Source organism: Tiliqua scincoides, chromosome 3 (assembly GCF_035046505.1).
Source record: "Tiliqua scincoides isolate rTilSci1 chromosome 3, rTilSci1.hap2, whole genome shotgun sequence".
NCBI lineage: Eukaryota > Metazoa > Chordata > Lepidosauria > Squamata > Scincidae > Tiliqua > Tiliqua scincoides.
Genome location: NC_089823.1, coordinates 10,538,071 through 10,558,254, shown reverse-complemented (window position 1 = coordinate 10,558,254; position 20,184 = coordinate 10,538,071). Strand labels below are relative to the sequence as shown.

Here is a 20,184-nt window from a genome sequence, read left to right as displayed (position 1 = left end):
CCCCGTTTCTTGATCTGCATCCATTCCAGCCTGGGATAAAAGAGATAGTAACTAATCATGTTATTTTTCATAAGAACAGCAGAGCTTGCTGGCGCAGACCAAAGGTTCATTTAGTCCAGCATCTTGTTTCCCACCATGGCCAACTAGATGCCTCTGGGAAGCCCAGAAGCTGGACCCCTTTTCTCCATTGCTGATTTCAAGCAACTGGTTCTTCTGAACCTTTCCACCTTTCTGAGCACTTTCCACATGCGCTGCCTCCGACGCATCCTTGGCATCACCTGGCAGGACAAAGTTCCAAACAACACAGTCCTGGAATGTGCTGGAATCCCTAGCATGTATTCACTGCTGAAACAGAGATGCCTGTGTTGGCTCGGTCATGTCGTGAGAATGGATGATGGCCGGATCCCAAAGGATCTCCTCTATGGAGAACTCCTGCAAGGAAAGCGCCCTACAGGTAGACCACACCTGCGATACAAGGACATCTGCAAGAGGGATCTGAAGGCCTTAGGAGTGGACCTCAACAGGTGGGAAACCCTGGCCTCTGAGCAGCCCGCGTGGAGGCAGGCTGTGCAGCATGGCCTTTCCCAGTTTGAAGAGACACTTGGCCAACAGTCTGAGGCTAAGAGGCAAAGAAGGAAGGCCCATAGCCAGGGAGACAGACCAGGGACAGACTGCACTTGCTCCCGGTGTGGAAGGGATTGTCACTCCTGAATCGGCCTTTTCAGCCACACTAGACGCTGTTCCAGAACCACCATTCAGAGCACGATACCATAGTCTTTCGAGACTGAAGGTTGCCAACTATGGATGGTTCTTCTGAACCTAGAGATAATATATAGCCATCATGACCAGCAGCTACTGGAAGATTTGTCCTCACAACTCCTTATACCTGTTGGGGCTAGTGGCCATCTCCCCAACTTTTATCTGTACAACACTGTGAAAATCCAGCCCTCCCTCTCAATCCTCTCAATCCCATCCATGAAGATTCTGGTTCATGTCTGTCATCTTCTGTTTCTGCAGCCATCTGGTCTTCCTTTTCACCTCTATCCAGAATGCCACTGCCCAAATCAATCACTTTTCATGTTGTGATGCTCCACATCAAATCACAGTGTCGGTTTCCTGTCCAGTCTCGTACCCAGCACAAATTTCTCGTCCTCACCTTCAAAGCTCTCCAAGTCATTACCCTGGTCAGTCTCTATGGCTGCAATCTTAACCACACTTTCCTGAGAGTAAGCCCCATTAAACAAAATAGGACTTACTTCTGAGTAGACCTGGTGAGGATCATGCCCTGTATCTCATAACCTGATATATCTCTGTCTGTATGCCCAATCGTATCCCCCAACATTGTAGCCAGTGGTGTACCAGTGTAGCCGTGTTGACAGAGCTTGTGCTGCATCTAATGATAGTGTGAGGGAGGGGGGATTGCACAGCCGGAAGGATGAAAGTAAAAATATTTTACAGTCCCCCAATAGGTTGCCCAATTGCCTATGGGTCTCCTTGGATGCATGCCAGCCATTTTGCTGTTGTATGACCAAGGACGGAAAAGGGATAGGGCAGCTTAGGAAAGAGGGGATAGGATCGGGTGTAAGCCAGTGCTGCCAAGATCCACCCCCTCATGCCCCCTTCATGCCCCCTGTCCTCCTAAACTTGAAACTCCCCCTGCCAACCATGACATACCTCTGCAGTCAACTTACCAGTGCCAGTGGAGGCTTTTGAAGACACTGCTGCATGTGCCTTGCCACTGCCTGATTGCTGCCCAGCAGCCCAGAAGCAGTTCCAGAACCAGGGGACATCCACTAAAATTGAGTGTTGGGAGAGTTAGAACAGACAAAAGAAAATATTTCTTTACTCAGCGTGTGGTTGGTCTGTGGAACTCCTTGCCACAGGATGTGGTGATGGCGTCTGGCCTGGATGCCTTTAAAGGGGGATTGGACAAGTTTCTGGAGGAAAAATCCATTACGGGGTACAAGCCATGATGTGTATGCGCAACCTCCTGATTTTAGAAATGGGCTATGACAGAATGCCAGATGCAAGGGAGGGCACCAGGATGCAGGTCTCTTGTTATCTAGTGTGCTCCCTGGGGCATTTGGTGGGCCGCTGTGAGATACAGGAAGCTGGACTAGATGGGCCTATGGCCTGATCCAGTGGGGCTGTTCTTATGTTCTTATGTCCTGGCAGTATAGCTGTTCTGGAACGGGCTTCCAGACACAAAGGGTGTGAAGAGAGAAGTGGTGTTGGTAGAGTTGGGACCTGTGACCTTCAGCTCTAGAGAACTAGTGATGCAGCAATGCAAGGCACTTCACAGCAGGCAAAAGGTGCTATTTCTCTCCTTTCTTTCAAATCCTGTTTGGAAACCTCCTCCCCCAATTTCCACAAAGTCTTTGGTTGATCCTTTTCTGAAGGTACACCAAAGAACACAGTTACATGCGATGCACCCCTTTCCAGGGTTATCCTTGCCTCCATCATCGCAATCATCCCCTCCCTTCTTTCTGTCTCCCACTCTGTTGAAATGCAGACTGTATAGTTGTTGGGTTGGAAGGGGTTTTTTTAATTGTAAAGTACCATGTACCAGTCACTATATCAATAACTAAGAGATAATTCTGACACAAATGTTTCTCTCGCCCAGAAATATTTGTAGAGGAAACTCCCAGAAAATACTGCACCCACACTGACGTTACAGGAATCTTCTCCTGTTCACGTGGGTCTTGCTCACCACAGCATGTGGTCATTCCCACACAGTTGGGGAAAAAAGTCCAAAAAGGGCCTAATGATGTTCTGTGTCTGGAAATGGTTCCTGAGGGTTTGTTTTGCCTTTGTTATTGTTGGCAAGGCTCAAATGCCTCTTTAGGTTAGGGATGTATACTGGGACACATGTTAAGAGCTTCAGTCCTAAGAGGCAACTGGGGAGAAAAAATAACCCTTGGAACTGGCATTACTTCTAATCTTTCCATATTTAAATTAACATTTAAAACGTAAAGTCATGATAAAGTCACTCATTGTGTTCCAGGACTAAAGCCTTGAGTGTATCTTTGTTTATTTCGGCAGACTTTATATCTTTGTTTTTGGAATTCAGAGCAGGTCTACCTTGCCAAGTTTGATACATAAGCATGGAACTGCCCTGTACCACCTTGCACAACAGGTGCCTTTCATTACCTGCTGCCATGACTTTCTGTGATTGCTTGATGGATTCCTATCAATTGCTCTGATTCATGGTACAACCCCATATGTGCAATGATGCTCATACAAAGGTGGTTTGGGGTATGTGGAACTGTCCACTGAAGAAACAAGGCAAGCCCACATAGATAAAGCAATGACACATTTGAGTAGCTGTCACCTGAAAGGGACTGCTGAACCAGAGCCATAGGATGCAAATAAACGTCAGTGTAGATAACTTGGTTACAGGCTTAGCTGCGCACTTCAGTTCTTTTGATTTTAACCAGCTTATGTGCTGGCATCCTTCAGTCTTGAAAGACTATGGTATCACGCTCTGAATAGTGGTTCTGGAACAGTGTTCTCTCCAGTGCGCAATGCCTGGGTAAAGTAGATATGGAGGATAGACTGTTACCCATGCAGAAAATCCCCCTTCTCCACGTCGCTGAAATGGTCCAATGGAAAGGCAGAGGCCAATACGGTTGGTTCCAGCGGCGTCGCAGGAGTTGCCAGAACATAACTGTGTTCAGCCATGAACTGCCTCAGGGACTCCGGCTCTGGATTTTGCCTCGAGGTTGACTCCTGAAGCCTTTTCCATAACTGGATGTAGCCACAAGGCAGTGGAGGTTTGGGATCAGAGTTTTCCTTCTCTCAGATGAGCTGCCTTTCCAGGCTAACAAGTCCCATCTACCCGGTGGCTGTTTAGTCGCCTCTTACGACAAGTACAGCCAAACTGAGGGCCTATTCTTATCCCCAACCCCCAGGGGATTATGTAAGGGATATGTAATGGGATAATCCCCAGTTTATGTAAGGGATGCTGAAGGCAAATTCAATTGGATCTAGAGACAGCCCAAAGTGAAGTAAGAACAGAGCTGCACAACATGGGATTCACCAAGCCTAATGCAACCCCCCATCAATGAATTGTGGCCATGGGTGGGTGGGAGTTTCACCCTTCCAAGTCCAACAGGCAAGAAAACCAGGATGTTTACTAACAGCCAACTCTTACCGGGCTTTTCCACTGTCCAAGCAAGCATTCTGCCAGTGGAGACTGCCTGATGGCAGGTGCAAAATGACCTCCAGCAGCTTGTGGAGACTGCAGCAGCCTCACCCACAGTGACGGCCCAGGACTGGCCCACCAACCTAGATAAGTCAGCAGGGGAGGCAAGAGATGGTGGGGGGAGCATGGATCAGGTCCAGGAGTTTGGTGGCAGTAGCATTCCCCAACCTTGTGGGCCAGGTCCACGTGGATCTGTGCCAGTGATTGTTCTAGTACAGATTAAACTAGACCCACCTGCACCGTGATGTCTTCCCCCCCCCCAGATAAGCCTTAACCAGAGCAGAACTAAGGGACCGCCCCCCCCCCCCGGCAGGATGTAGTGGAAGCCATTTGGGTACAGCTGCATTGGCAGGGGAAGGGCAGAATTGGTGTGTAAGTAGTGGACCACTCAAGTAGTACAGACCAACATTAGATTGTTGAGGATAGATCCTGGAAACATATTCAAGTAACGAACAAAAGCCCCCCGTGAAACAAAGGGACATCAATCCAACCTCCAATGTTTGAAACAGAACTTTCATGGAAGGGGAAGAGAGTCCATGTGATTAGTTGGTTCCAGGTTCAGGAGTTGATGCTTTGGTACTGCATACAGTTTCTGAAGCCCTCAGAGGCCACACACATCTGCCCACAGCCTCTGGGGACTTCAGAATGTCCGTTTTGGCCCAAAAAAACACAGTTTCCCAGAGGGAAACTGGATGTGACAATTTTTGCCCATATAAGGCATTCTCAGGCAGGGTGAAGTCCCTGAATGGAAGGAAAGCTCCTGGGCTTCAGAAAGCACAGCTCCAGTCACCTTTGGTGGATTTGAAGGGGCGGAAACAGTGGGTTTCATTATCTTTCTGGGTTTCATATCTTTCTGGTATCCGCGGGGGGGTCTGAGAACTGATTCACCGTGGATACTGAGGCTCCACTTGTATCACAATATCACATATTGTACATTTTAATAACTGGAAGCCACTTAGGGTGCCAATCAGGACATTAAAAAGCAACACATAAATATAGCAGATATTACCATATGGAATATCCGGGGCTATGGAAATGCTCATTAAGAATAACCATGCTTTGTGCTAAAGTGGAAAGCAGGAGAAGAATCAGCAGCCCATGTGCAGTCAGAGTGCCAAATGTAGATCATCATGTCAAGATATGATAGGTTCTTGTATGTAACATTTTCATAGAAACACTTCCCCGCCCACCTCGTCTAGACATACTTAACGACACCAATACTTTCCCTTTGTGACGTGTGACTAGACGGCTTTTTGAGAGGTGATAAGTACACACGCACTCTGATAATGCAGAAAAGAGTAGCCAAGCTCCCTTTCAAACCAAGCTGTCATTAATCAGTCCTGTCACAGTTAATGCTTTGATGTTATGTATTCATTTTATGGACAGCCTCTAAATTCAGCGAAAAGATAAACACAGAGAGCTGCCCTACTCCGTCAGGCCGTGAGTCCATTTGACTGTCTATCCTGATTGGCAGTGGCTTTCCAAGATCCCATAGCAAAATGACAGGACTGGAGTAAAACACGGGAGGGTGTTTAATGGTGCATAACAAGAGAGCTATACAGGCTATTGTGTGGAATAGAGCAAGCCATGAACATGGCCATTTCTGGTTCAAATCTCACCTCGCTTGTTTGCTTACCTCAATTATGACCTCACTAGATAGCCTCACTACCTGGTAAAATGTGAATCAGGGACTTTGTCAGTCCAGTGTCAGCATGTCCATAGCGCAGGCTACTCCCATATCTGATATCACTACAGAAAGATGGTATCCATTGTACCTACTCAGTACACAGTTGATGTCAGGTAAACAGTACTTGCCTTAGCAGTAAACACTTTTTCAAGAAGCAAATCACCAGAAAGGACTATGTGTGCCACCAATGTAGAAAATTGACATTCAAAAACTGTAAGTGGAGCACAGGGAAAACAGAAAGAGAAATTTTTCTTAGATTTTATTCAGAGTCAGGGAAGAATTTAAGGTTTCTAACAGTCACCTCTTCTCTGAGGTAAGCTTGTTGTTCAGTTGTTAAGTTGTGTCCAACACTTTGTGACCCCCATGGACCACAGCACGCCAGGCCCCCCTGTCTACCACTGACTTCCAGAGTTCGTCCAAATTCATGTTCATTGCCTCGGTGACGCTATCTAACCATCTCATCCTCTGTCGTCCCCTTCGCCTTTTGCCTTCCATTTTTCCCAGCATCAGAGTCTTTTCTAAAGAGTCCTCCCTTCTCATGAGATGACCAAAGTATTGAAGCTTCAGTTTCATCATCTGTCCTTCCAATGAACAGTCAGGGTTGACTATTCATAAGGTAAGCTTATCAAGTGCTATATCCAGGTCTTATATTCAGGGAGTTTCACCAGCATCTCTAGAGCAGCTTTTGCTGAGCCTTGTTTTGGAGATGTCTAGTCACCCTTCATACATCATATGTTTATCACTGTTATCACCATCATATGCACAATCCCTGTGGCACCATCTGAAGTGAGCATCTAACCGAGTCAGGCTGGCAAAGGAAAATGATGAGCTTCAACTTCGTCTGGCTGAGGATAAGAAGATAAGCACAAACGACCTCACATTCTTTGTGGGCAATATGTCTGTGGCCTTCCTGATGACTCTCTGCTCCCCACTTTTACAATGCAGATGCTAAGTCTGAGCTTGGAGTGATTCCTTATGCATTCCATTAGTTCGAGATAACAACTTTGCAGAAAAGAACTGCTGAGACGGCATTTGAGGGTGTCACTTCAGAGAGTGGGCTGAAGGCCTCTTTTCCCCTCTGCTATTTTATTTAAAATAGTCTAAAACAGGGGTGCCCAAACCCCGGCCCTGGGGCGGCCCTTGAGGCCTCTCGATGCGGCCCTCAGGGAGCTCCCAGTCTCCAATGAGCCTCTGCCCTCCGGAGATTTGTTGGAGCCTGCACTGGCCCAGTGCAACTGCTCTCAGTGTGAGGGCGACTGTTTGACCTCTCATGTGAGCTGTAAGATGAGGGCTCCCTCCACTGCTTGTTGTTTCACGTGATGCAGTAGCAGCTGCAAAGGAAAGGCCAGCCTTGCTTTGTGCAAGGCCTTTTATAGGCCTTGAGCTATTTCACAACCTTCATTCATTCATATAAGTTCATCTTTAATATATTCATTTATGTAAACTTATGTAAATTTATTCAAATTTTAAGTGTAAATTAATTCTTTTTCCCCGGCCCCTGACACAGTGTCAGAGAGATGATGTGGCCCTCCTACCAAAAACTTTGGACACCCCTGGTCTAAACCTTTAAATGTCTCCCAAAGAAACAACACATGAAAAACCAAGACCGTCTTTTCTTCTTTTCATTGGTATTTTTGGTTTACCACCATATAAACCTCATGATGCAAAGAGTATATGGGATATAGTTGTTTTTCAAAAAACCCCTTTCTCCTTCTCTCATCCAAAAGCCCCTTTTCCCCACAATGCGTAAAAAGAAAGCAATCTTTTCAGGGACAGAGAATTGCTGTTTATCTGCTCATTTGCCAAAAGGTTGAAAAACAGACCCCAAAGCAAGAACACCCTGTCTCCTTAACTCAGCCAGCTTGTGGGGATGACTCTGGAGCATTTGGTATTACCACAACAGAATTTGAGATCACATTTACATTGGCCACCTCCACAGTTTCCTGGGTTTAAGTTCCCAGTGACTAATATCTTAAATTTTGTCATCTGGTTCACATGGGATTGAAAATGCACATGGAGGTCATTGCTCCCTGCCACCCCGCCATCTCTAAGGAAAGAAATGGGACAGGCACACTTTGCTTTCTCTCTGCTTGTTGCAAACTTAGGGGGTTTTGGTGTGCTCAGAGATCTTGGTTCTCGAACCCTAAAGCCTTCACGGCCCCTCTGTCCAGTAGTACTGCCACCACCCTGTATGTGCCAGTGCCTCAGTCCAGGGACACTGAGACCCTCTAGGCTTAACTCTATCCCTTGCAGGCACTGAGCTCTTTCTCCAATTAAAGCTTCAGTCCTCAAGTTACTAGACCTCAATGAGCACTTGGTAGCTAGCTGAATGGCTAGGCAGGATTCTGAACCTTTGTCCCCAACAGGCAATGAAACAACTTAGTAAAACAGTTTTCAGTTTCTTAAGTACATAAGGTTACGTAAAGTTACAGTAAGACAGCAAATGCTAGAGGCATAAACATCTAGGAAACATATCAGCAATAAAATAATAAAACTGGCTGGCTATCTCTATTAATCCCTATCTCTCACCTGAGTCAGCTTCTCTTGTAGATCTTTTAGCTCTAGGCTACCTGTGAGGCCAGGTGCCCATGGTGGACAATTGGAGCTTACAAGCGTGCAGGATGTTGCAACCAAAAACGCTGTCCAAGAAGGAACACACACACCCCTTGGGGCACTTATTAGTATACTTCTTATGCTAATAGTACTGAGGTGACTTCATCCTTATTTAAGCTGTCCAACCAGAAACTTTTGAGGACAGAACCTTCCCGAAGTTGGCTTGGTTGCTAGCCCTCCTAGTTCTTACCCCTCCCAACTGGAGATCCATAGCTGCATTCCAACACGCTTGATTAACAGTATTATTAACAGTATTAATATACCGCTTTTCAACTAAAAGTTCACAAAGTGGTTTACAGAGAAACCGCTTGATCAGGCGCCTCTCCGGCTACTAAGGTGTTAAACATTCCAATAGGTTGTAATTCTTGTTGTTTGTCCTTTCTGGCCAGCAAAGGAGAGACAACAATCTTTTTGTTTATTTACTCACATTCTTGCTAGCTAGGAACTGACTTAGTTTGGTTCAGGCTTCTACTGTCCACCTAGGCCTAACATGTACATATTCATGACACTGCTCAAAACTGAAAAAAAAAGTACTGCAGACTGTCAAAGATAAATGAAGTTCCTGAGCTGTATAGAATGGTTGCAGCTTTCAAAGCAGGCTGAGAAAATATGCAAGACTTCACCCACATGTTGCGGACCTCAGTGCTGCATTTCAATTTTCCTTTGTGGTGCGCTTGTCTCATTCCTACTCATAAAATTGATTCCTCTTCGTTAATTCATTATGTTCTCAAACAAATGCAGCAATAGAGAAGACCAGAAAGATTTATCCTACATTCAAATACTGTACAAATAAAATAATACGTCTTTTAATAGATGCTAGGCTAGACAGATTTCCTTTGAAGGCCTCACGCTCATTACCATTTTCTGACTGTAGGTGTAACACTTGGAGAGGTTATAAGGTCTTACTTATACCACTCCAGTCTAGAGTACTAAGTTAGACCTTTGCCCATCTAATCTCTCGCTGTCAACTCTGGCTGGGAATGGCTCCTTAAAGCTTCAAGCAGAGATTTCTCCTGGCCCTAGTTACGGTGCCTCAGATCACAGGAACCGTAAATGTCAGGAACTGAATTTGAAACCTTTTGCATGCATAGGAACAACATAAGAACAGCCCCACTGGATCAGGCCATAGGCCCATCTAGTCCAGCTTCCTGTATCTCACAGCAGCCCCACCAAACGCCCCAGGGAGCACACCAGATAACAAGAGACCTGCATCCTGGTGGCCTCCCTTGCATCTGGCATTTTGAGGTAACCCACTTCTAGAATCAAGAGGTTGCACATACACAAACTTGGCTTCACCTGAGTTGGACCATTGATCCACCTAGCTCGGTATTTTCTATACTAACAACAGCTTCCTGGGTTTCAGGCAGAGGTCTTTCACAGCCCTAGTTAGAGATGCTGGGGCTTTTGTCTAAGACCTTCTGCATGCAAAACCTGTGCTCTACCACTGAGCTACTATCACTCCCCTACCTGCATGTGCTCTATTGTTAAATGCCACATGGCCATTTCAGTCTAGCACCCATAAATTTTCCAAATGATATTCCAAGAAGTGCCTATGAAGTGCACATGAAGAAGTGCCCCAGAAGTGCCTTCTTCTATATTCCAAGAAGTGCCAGTGTCTATGGGCTATGTCAGGGGTGTCCAAACCCCAGCCCTGGGGCCACTTGTGGCCCTTGAGGACTCTCGATGCAGCCCTCAGGGAGCCCCCAGTCTCCAATGAGAGTCTAGCCCTCCTGAGATTTGTTGGAGCCCACACTGGCCAGATGCAACTGCTCTCAGTGTGAGGGTGACTGTTTGACCTCTCGCGTGAGCTGTGGGATAACGGCTCCCTCCACTGCTTGCTGTTTCACGTCTGTGATGGAGTAGCGGCAGCAAAGGAAAGGCCAGCCTTGCTTTGTGCAAGGCCTTTTATAGGTCTTGAGCTATTGCAAGACCTTCATTCATTCATATAAGTTCATCTTTAATATATTCATTTATGTAAACTTATGTAAATTTATTCAAACTTTAAATGTTCCCTGGCCCCCGACAAAATGTCAGAGAGATGATGTGGCCCTCCTGCCAAAAACTTTGGACACCCCTGGGCTATGTCCTAGCCTCACAACAAAATTAGGCTGTAATGGCTTGCCCAAGACCAAACTATAAACTTTATGGATAATTATAGTTAGCTCAGGATCCTATACAAAAACAGGTAAGGGGTGGAGATTCCTTTTGCAGGTAAGGGGTGGAGTTTGAAGGTTATTTTTGCCATTTGATCCCATCCACAAATCCCATTTCTTCTGAACTTGGGGAACTGTGGATAATTTTTTAAAAAATTGTGAATTTTGTCCAAAACACTGATTTCACATTAAGAGGATGGGAAGAGCTTTTAAGCCAGGGCTTGTGTTTATAACAGCAGGCAAGCCACAGTTTGTTGTTATGCCTGAATCTGATCTGTGGCACAAACTCAGAAGAGATTGGCCTTTGGCACTCAGTCACAGTGGCAGTTTTTCAAGCGGTTGCAATCGAGTTGTGCAATTTTTAAAGACCTTTCATGTGCAGAAGAATCTATGTTTGAAATGCATTGGGAATCTTTGGATTTTAATTAAACTTTGAGCAGCCATTGGAATTGGTTTAGTATTGGTCTTAAAGTGCTTCCATAAGGCTGGGAGGATTGAGTGGAACCCATTTGGTTGTTCTTTAACCTGAAATCCTATGTTTGCCTCACTCATGCTACAGTTTGAATTACACGTGCTGCTGAGCTACACGTTTTTTGAATTAAAAAGGGATATAACTTCTCAAATGTGCATCTATTTTTGATAGATAAATGATCTCACTCATTGGTCAATCAAATGGGTTTACATCAGTGTTTTTCAAATGGTGGGTTGGGACCCACTAGGTGGGTTGCCAGACAGTTTCAGGTGGACCATATAGCACCTAGATCAGATGCCATTGAAAATACAGAGCTGAAAATACAGGGTACATAGCTGCTGGGCAGGGCAGGCTCCCAGTGGGAGAGGCGCGTGGGCCTTTGCCCTGAATTGGTGGGAAGATGGGTTGCTGGGAAGGAGGGGGAGGGCTGTGTGACTGGAGAAGTATCCAAGTCCGTGTTCTGCTTTGAGCTGGAGTGTTTGAGTTCTGAGCTAAGCAAAATAACAGCAAGAGCTTACTGTGCAATGGGACCTCTGGTTGATCATGGCTTTGTTTTGAAGCCTAAATTGATGGTGTCATTTCCAGCCATGACATTACCTTCAGTTTAATGATATCAGTTCTGCTGGATCCTGACAGATTGTCATTATAAAAAGTGGGCCCTGGTGCTAAAAAAACTTGAGAACCACTGGTTTGCAGTACCCTCACAATAGGTAAAAAGTTGAAATGTGGTGTGCAAATTGTTGAATCATCAGTATTCTTGAACAGGACTATCTTTCTATTAAGTGATCAGAATATCAAAATGCCCTTATAGTAGCAGTTACGACTCCAGGAGAGAGGAAATCACACACGTCATGGAATGGAGGGACTGCAGGAGAAATGTTCCCTGTCCTATCAACCAGCCTATCAAATATTTAAAAAAATATTTAAAATAAAAAATATTTTAATGTACCTATTAGCCCCATTTGGGGCCTCCAAGAATTGTTGGTGGCTCAGTGCATGTAAGAAATTTTGCATTCTTCTCGGAAGCTCTCATGTTTGAGTTACTAGCAGCCAACAGTGGGGTAGGCGTGGGGGGGTTGGGGGGGAGGCATATTCACTCTCCTACCACATGCACTTTTCTTTTTTTCTACCACTACCCCTTTTCTTTAAAGGGGAAAAAATGTTTGCTTTTGTGATGACACAGGGTTAAAGAGTGAGCTTGCCCCTCTCTGCATCTCCCAGCCCCTCCACTGGCTGGTAAGTAAAAACATGAGAGCATCTCGAGCAGTGGCTCCCAACCTTTAGGAGCCTGCAGACCACTGAAGCAAAAATTGGAACCATCATGGACCACATGCAACCCACCCATCCCCTGCACTCAAAAAATCTGGTAGTCCGTGGGGAGTGCTCGATGAGACCCTGGAAATGCCAGCTGTGGGTGGTCCATTCTCAGAGGTGTAACTAGGATGGAACTGGAGAGGCACCTGCCCCATATGCTATGCCGGGGGGGGGGGGTGTGCAACATGTAAGGCATCCACAGGAGAAGGAACAGGGGGCATGAAGCCACCAGTGTCTCCTCCTCCAGACTTTAGACTTAAGCACTATGGAGGACTCTCTGGACCCCCCTGGACTCCCTGGACTGCAGCACTGGCTGCAAGTAAGATTAAAAAACCCTCCTGTCCTCAACAGCAGCGCAGTCCTGGGGATAGTGCTGTTGCCTTCTACCTCCCCCACAACAACTTTCAGTGCTCCCAACTCCCTTGTAGGTGTTTGGGAAGCACTGCTCTAATGGCAGTGGTTTACTACAGGAATGTCAAACTCACTTCATACAGTGGGTTGAATTATTTTTTATTATTATTATTATTATTATTATTATTATTATTATTATTATTATTATTATTATTATTATTATTATTGAGTTGGCAACCTTCGGTCTTGGAATACTATGTTATCGCGCTCTGGATGGTGGTTCTGGAACAGCGTCTAGTGTGGCTGAAAAGGCCAATTCGGGAGTGACAATCCCTTCCACACCGGGAGCAAGTGCAGTCTGTCCGTGGTCTGTCTTCCTGGCTATGGGCCTTCCTTCTTTGCCTCTTTGCCTCAGTCTGTTGGGCAAGTGTCTCTTCAAACTGGGAAAGGCCATGCTGTTCAGCCTGCCTCCAAGCGGGCCGCTCAGAGGCCAGGGTTTCCCACCTGTTGAGGTCCACTCCTAAGGCCTTCAGATCCCTCTTGCAGATGTCCTTGTATCGCAGCTGTGGTCTACCTGTAGGGCGCTTTCCTTGCACGAGTTCTCCATAGAGGAGATCCTTTGGGATCTGGCCATCATCCATTCTCACAACATGACCAAGCCAACGCAGGCGTCTCTGTTTCAGCAGTGAATACATGCTAGGGATTCCAGCACGTTCCAGGACTGTGTTGTTTGGAACTTTGTCCTGCCAGGTGATGCCGAGGATGCGTCGGAGGCAGTGCATGTGGAATGCGTTCAGTTTCCTCTCCTGTTGTGAGCGAAGAGTCCATGACTCGCTGCAGTACAGAAGTATACTCAGGACGCAAGCTCTGTAGACCTGGATTTTGGTATGTTCCATCAGCTTCTTGTTGGACCAGACTCTCATTATTATTATTATTATTATTATTATTATTATTATTATTATTATTATTATTATTATTATTAACAGTATTTATATACCGCTTTTCAACTAAAAGTTCACAAAGCGGTTTACAAAGAAAAATCAAATAACCAAATGGCTCCCTGTCCCAAAAGGGCTCACAATCTAAAAAGATGCAAATGAATATCAGCAGACGGCCACCAGAACAGACACTGCTGGGGTGAGGTGGGCCAGTTAATAGCATTAATGATGCCTGCTGAGGGCCAGAAGTGATGTCATTAGGCAGGAAGTGACGTCATTAAACAGAAATACTTTTTCCTCACTTAGAAACTCATTAGCTACAAATGACAGAAATATTTTCAAGATGTGGGAGAGCCCAATGACTGTGTGGGCTGCCCTTCCAGCAGTGACACCTCAGCAACTGAGAGCCCGAGGGCCAGATAAAGAGCTTCCGCTGACCGCATCCGGCCCCTGGGCCTTATGCTTTGACACCCCTGGTTTTCTAGTATATACTAGAAATCATTTGCAATCATACACATTTGTATTTGCAATCATACACATGCAAGACCTCTTTTGCCTTTCCCTTCTTCCCAAACCTTGGCCAAAGAAACACAATATCAAGGGTCGATTCGACTTATCTCTTCAAAGGGCAGAGAGCATTCCAAGCCAAGGTTGTTCCAGGAAAGATGGCCTGCTATCAGGCAAAGACCTCATGTTTCACCCATTTGACCTCCAAAGCCACTTCACACTTTCACTTTGTTTGCTCTTTTTATCGGGTTTTTCTTATCTTGTGTGCCTTCCTCTGAACTGCTCAGCTGGTGGAGTGCTGCATTGCCAAGTAGGGGACAAGCAGAAAGGAAACTTCCAACTGAGTTGGGCTCACAAAACCCACAACGTGGATTCATTTGCAAATGTTGGGTGAAGTCAGGTGGCCATTTGGCCTGCTACAAGGGTACGTACATGTTACCCACTTGTGAAGCTGGTTGCCAGTATCATCCTGCCAGAAGGCGAGGAAAGTTGTGTAACTGTTATATACTGTACCATCAAGGTGCTTGGTGATTTTACAAAAGTTGGCTTAACTACAGCAAAAAGCAAACCAAACTGGTCTCTGCCCTGAGGAGCTTACTTCTTTGCTCCCCCAGCTATCTGATCAGGAGTGAAGGTCCTTATGGGCAACCTAAAAGCAGTCAATTTGCTGTGTTTTCAGCACAAGGGTCCCCTGAACCAATCAGAGCTGGGCTCTTTGTGATGCCAGAGGTTTTTCCCAAGGAGAGTCCAGGTCTGATCCAGAAACTGCCCGAGCAGCTCTTGGTCTTTGGTCACAAGGCAGCATCATGTTTGTGCTTGTGATAGACATGCCCTGCCATGACTTTGTTGCATGGCTGGTGCAGCTCCTGTTTCTGCTTCTCTTCCCCATTTGGGGTTTCAGGTTGGTTTACCACTCTTGGGTAAGGGGAAAGCCTCAGTGTGGGAAGAAAGATGAATCCTGGTCTGACTTAGGGGTCTCCCTGCAGTCAATACTCACCCAAAGAGGAGGAACTGAACCTAGAACATAAGTACATAGCAAGAGCCCTGCTGGATCAGACCAAAGGCCCATCTAGTCCAGTTTCCTGTATCTCACAGTGGCCCACCAGATGCCCCAAGGAGCACACAAGACAACAGACACAACCTGTGTCCCGGTGCCCTCCCCTGAACCTGTTCACTAGTGTTATCTTCTGAATGTAGGAACTAGCTTTTTAGCCTAGACCTCAGGACCACAAAGGAGGGTTGCCAGAACTCTTCAGGTTCATCCCCTAGGACTGTTCACACATGTAAGTGAATAGAGAAGGGCTTGAAGGTGGAGTGCCTAAGCAGTTAATGACTGACACCTATCGCTCTGCTTCACCCTTTTAACTGGGAATAAACATGGAAAATGTAGCTCACACTGCCAGCACCCAAAGTTAAGAGCCTACATGGAAGAAAGGAAACCTCCCCCAAATGAAAAGTAGCCCCCAAATCTGGGGATCCCCCTAAGAATCAAGCAGCAGTGGAATACGTGTGGTAGTCGGAAACTGAAAAGTAACAACGTATGAATTCAAAAGAAAAGAAGACCAGATATCCTGCCACCCCACATTTCCTCAGTGTCTTGTTCTTTTCCTGTTTGTGTTGCAGGCTCATGGCCCCACAACCAGGTCCTCAACAAAGAAAGTTATATGGACTGGTGAGCAGCCTCTCTCTTAGTCAGAGACCTCATGGGAACTGGAGGGTCTTCCAGTTTCTTGGCTTTGTCACATCAGTTCACTTGGTCCTTTGTCTCGTCTTTGCAGCAAGTTCAGTCTTCTCCATTCTAAACTACAGCAACATGTTCTGCAAGATATACTGCGGGAGAAGAAGTGGGCTGCAAGAGGGAAGTAAGTGGCAGCCTCTCCCCTCTTGCCACTAGCCCAGTGGTACCCCAATTTTTGGAACTGGCTGCTCCCTTAAGCAGGAGGGCCATTGGCCATGCCTCCCCATTAGGGCTTCAATCCTATACATTGTACAGAGTGGTGGATTTTTCACAAGGACTCTGAGGCTCCCTAGGCCGGTTTCCATGTCTGCCTGGGGAGCCACAACTCAGTTTGGGAACCACAGCACTTTCCCATAGCATCAACCTCAGACCCACAGCTTTCCTCGTAGGTGTGGGGGATCTGGCATCACAGAAGCCTTATGTCTGCCATGTTTTGGCCCCTTCTGAGGCTATATCAGCCCTGACATCACTTCCTGTACCTGCAGGGATGAACCCCATTTCACAGCTCATGTCATAGGATTATGGGTTCTCGGAGGGGGGGTGCATACACACTTGGGAGAAGCCTCTCTGCAGTGCTCAGCTCTGCTTCATTTCACCTCATCAGTGAGTTGGTTCTAATGCCTGGTATAACTTTGTGTCTACCAGGTGCCAGTCCTGTTTGTCCACAACACCCTTGGACTCACTCTGCTCTCTGAGCAGCACTTCGTCTTTGGCAGGCGATGAGATCCCCAGCCTGTCTGGAAGCCCACCATCTCCACCCCCTGATGCCTCAATGGAAGATGCAGCTGGATGGCTGAGGTGCCTTCCCAGACCCCCTGGAACTGGGCTCAAGAGTCACTATGAAGTCATGGCCAACCACTTCATCAAATTTAATATTAGAAAGGAATTTTGACCAATCCCCAAGTCAGACTCATGAGAAGGGCAGATCTGCCACTTTTCCAGCCTCCAGGCTTCACTGAGGCACAATCAGGGCTGGGGCCAGGCTATTTTGTGCTCTATGCAAGGCTACTTACACACACACATTGTGGATATGGAAACCATGGATACTGGAGACACTATTCAAATACAGAAGCAGCCCCCCCCCAGGCTCCCCACATACATTCCATTGCCTTAGTTTTGTTGATTCTGCCTTAAACAAAGCAAAATCCTTGCTGAACTAAAGAGCAACAAGCAACAAGCCTGCACACGACCTGCAGGACACCAGAGGCATAACTAGGGTGGAGATTGAGGGGCACCTTCCCTAGCTGCTGTGGCCATTCCTTCTGCACTGGAAAAGGAACAGGGGTGTGAAGCCACCTGCCCTGGCTGCTATGCGAAGGTGTGAAGCCACTGCAGCAAGCGGCCCTTCTGCAGGAAGAATCCGGAAGTGACTGCCTTGCACTGCAAGAGACAGAAGACTGTCACTTTTGGGTTACTCCCTGGAGGAGGTGGTGCTGGTGGCTTCATGACCCCCTTTTCCTTTTCCTGTGGAAGCTCCTCTTGAAGGGAGCAAGAAGCAGCTTGAAGGGTGCAAGAAGCAGCTGCAGCAAGGACCCCTCCTCCGTGGAGAACCCAGAAGGGACTGCCTTGGACTAGAAGGCAGTCCTTCTGGGTTCTCCCTGCAGAAGGTGCTGCTGGCAGCTTTGCATCCCCCATGAAGAAGCCATGAATGTGCCCCCTGTCACAGGGAGAACCCTGAAGTGACTGCCTTGCACTGCAAGTGATGCAAGGCAGTCACTTCTGGATTCTCCCCAGAGGAGTAGGTGCTGGCAGCTTCATGCTCCCTGTTTCTTTGGGGGCAAGAAGAAGCCCCAGTGAGCACCTCCTCCTTCGGGGGAGAACCTGGAAGTCGCATTATAGTGGGACCACTGGAGCTCTGCTCCACAGGGTCATGAACTCCATGTCGGGCCTTTCAGCCTGACACAGTGTCCCTCAAGTCTGTGCCAGCAAAATAGCTGTCACAGACTTGAGAAGCCCCACTGTAGGGCTTGGGGTTTTCCCCAGGGGACTTTTGTCCTCTTCCCCTCAGGAAACCTCCAGAAGCCTAGGCGATGCTGCTGGATGCTGCGGTAGCCGTTTTGGCGCCACTACACCCAACGGAGCCGCCAACTTTAGGACTGGGCTGCTACTCAACATTAACAGGAAGCACTTCCTGTTCATGTTCAGTTAGTCTCCATCTAGCATGCAGGTTGGTTCAATTGCTCTTCATTTCAGCAATAATTTAGCTTTGTTTCGCTTTGTAGACAAAACCACAAAAAATAAGGTAATGGAATCGGCACAGAAGGCACAAGGACACAGCCCCTCCCCCCAACCATGGTCACTGAATCCACAGAAATCAAGGTCCGCCTGTGTATCTTGTGTGAGTGTGTTTTATCTATTCAGTCGTGTCTGACTCTTCACGACTTGGTGGCATATGCTCTCCATGCTCCCCTGCAAAGCACAGCTTCTTCCAGTTGTTGGATGTTCATCTTTGTATGTTTTGATGGTCTCGAGTCAGTGCATTCTTTGCCTTCTTCTTGTTCTGCGAACAATTCCTAACATCACTGACTTCTGTTGTGAATTCACATGCAGGACATATTTTATGTATGTTGTGGTATTGATCGTAAAATAAAAAAATATATATTTATTGCATTTTTGCAGTTTGCATCTATTACAGTTGCATTTTTATATGGGTTAAAAAATAATTTGTATAAAACTGTGCCCCTGAAAGATCGGTACTATGCCCCTGAGGTCTGCACCCTGTCCTAATGATAGCATTGACTCTCGTCACACCTGTTTACATTGTTCCTGAGTTGTGGCAGGCAGAGCACATTTCAGCTAGGGAACCCCTGCCAAGGGGCAAGGAAGCAAACAGGAGAAGAACAGTCTGTGCAATCCAGGGCAATGGAACCCACGCTAGTCCCTTTTCCTGCACTGCCAGTCAACCTCTGGCAGACTTCCTGTGGGAATCCCAGGAGCCCCTGTAGCAAACAGTGTGGGAGCTTTCTTCTGAGGCTTTGCCCCTCTGAGGACAGGAAACTAACTAGTGTGCCCTTATCATATGATTCTCCACTCCAACCTTCACAGGGGAGTTCTCCATCAGGTTCTGCATCTCTGGTTTTCCACCAAGGTTCCCTTAACCGGAAACACTTTTTGATAGGATGTATTTCCCAACCCTGGTTTCCCAAGAATTGTGAAGTTGGAGTCTCCCTGCTGCAACCCACTGACCAAAACAATCATTGTGCACAGTATATCAGGCAGCACTCAATACATGCCTCTGGTTCCCTAGCAGCCTATGAGAAGTGCTATATAAATGCTAAATATGATTAAGATCAGGAAGGAGGGTGCAATGTTTCTATCTACTTTACTTGAATATCATTATCATTCTTGTTTACTCTTTCTTCTGCCAAAAAGGAAGAGCATATGTATTTTTGAAACAACCAACAACAAACGGAGCCAGGAAGTGTCTAATCGAGACCTGAGTCTAGCCAAGGCACTTAACACTTACAGCTGTTTTCTGTCTGTATGATGGATACACTGGTGACTGTGAAAATCTTATCTAGCAAAGACATCCATGGAATCAAGTATGGATGAGGGAATTCAATGACATAAGCAGGAGAGAGAATTTATAAGGATCTATTCCTACCTTGTCTCTTTATGCCTTTAGACAAGTTGCTTAATCTCTCTCCATGACGCCATGCTTTGCACATTTCCCATGTGAGTAGCATCAGGATGCTGACCAACATATGTTGCATACCAACAATCTCAAACAATGGGATGCTCACGAAAGGCTTTAAAGGCCAATTCCTTTGGAGGAAACAACAGATTTTTTATTTCTTTTAAATGTGATATCCTGCCCTTCTGTCCCAAGAACAGGACTTGCAGTGCAGCTAACAACCACTGTCAAACTAGTTAAGCAAATATCATGCAAATACCAAAGTTAAGCAAATACCAGTTAAGCAAATACCATGTACATGTACCATGTACATGCAAATACCAAAGTTAAGCAAATACCAGTTAAGCAAATACCATGTACATGTACCACGTGCCAAAAGATGCAGTGATGGCCACTCGCTTAGATGACATGAAAAGGAGATTAAGCAAATTCTGCTATACAACAGCTAAATTAGAGGTTGCCAGTCTTCTTCTGCATAGGGGCCAGACACTGGGTCCACCAATAATAGGAATGAATGAGCCTTTGATACGCACGCATGAGCCTCCCAATTAGGCCACAGAGCTAAGAAAAAAG

At 46.4% G+C, this 20,184-nt stretch overlaps 1 long non-coding RNA gene across 2 annotated transcripts in view; it reads right to left on the bottom strand.

Moving 5' to 3' along the window:
- Positions 1 to 19,727, bottom strand: part of LOC136645546 (uncharacterized) — a 28,909-nt gene extending 9,182 nt beyond the window's left edge. Inside the window, exon 1 of one of the 2 annotated variants that reach the window (XR_010794145.1) lies at positions 19,582 to 19,727. This is a non-coding gene — a long non-coding RNA (uncharacterized lncRNA). Of the gene's footprint in view, positions 1 to 1,691; positions 1,776 to 19,581 lie in introns of those variants that run through there. The other variant, XR_010794144.1, reaches the window with a different exon arrangement.
- Between the last annotated feature and the right edge of the window lie 457 nt (positions 19,728 to 20,184).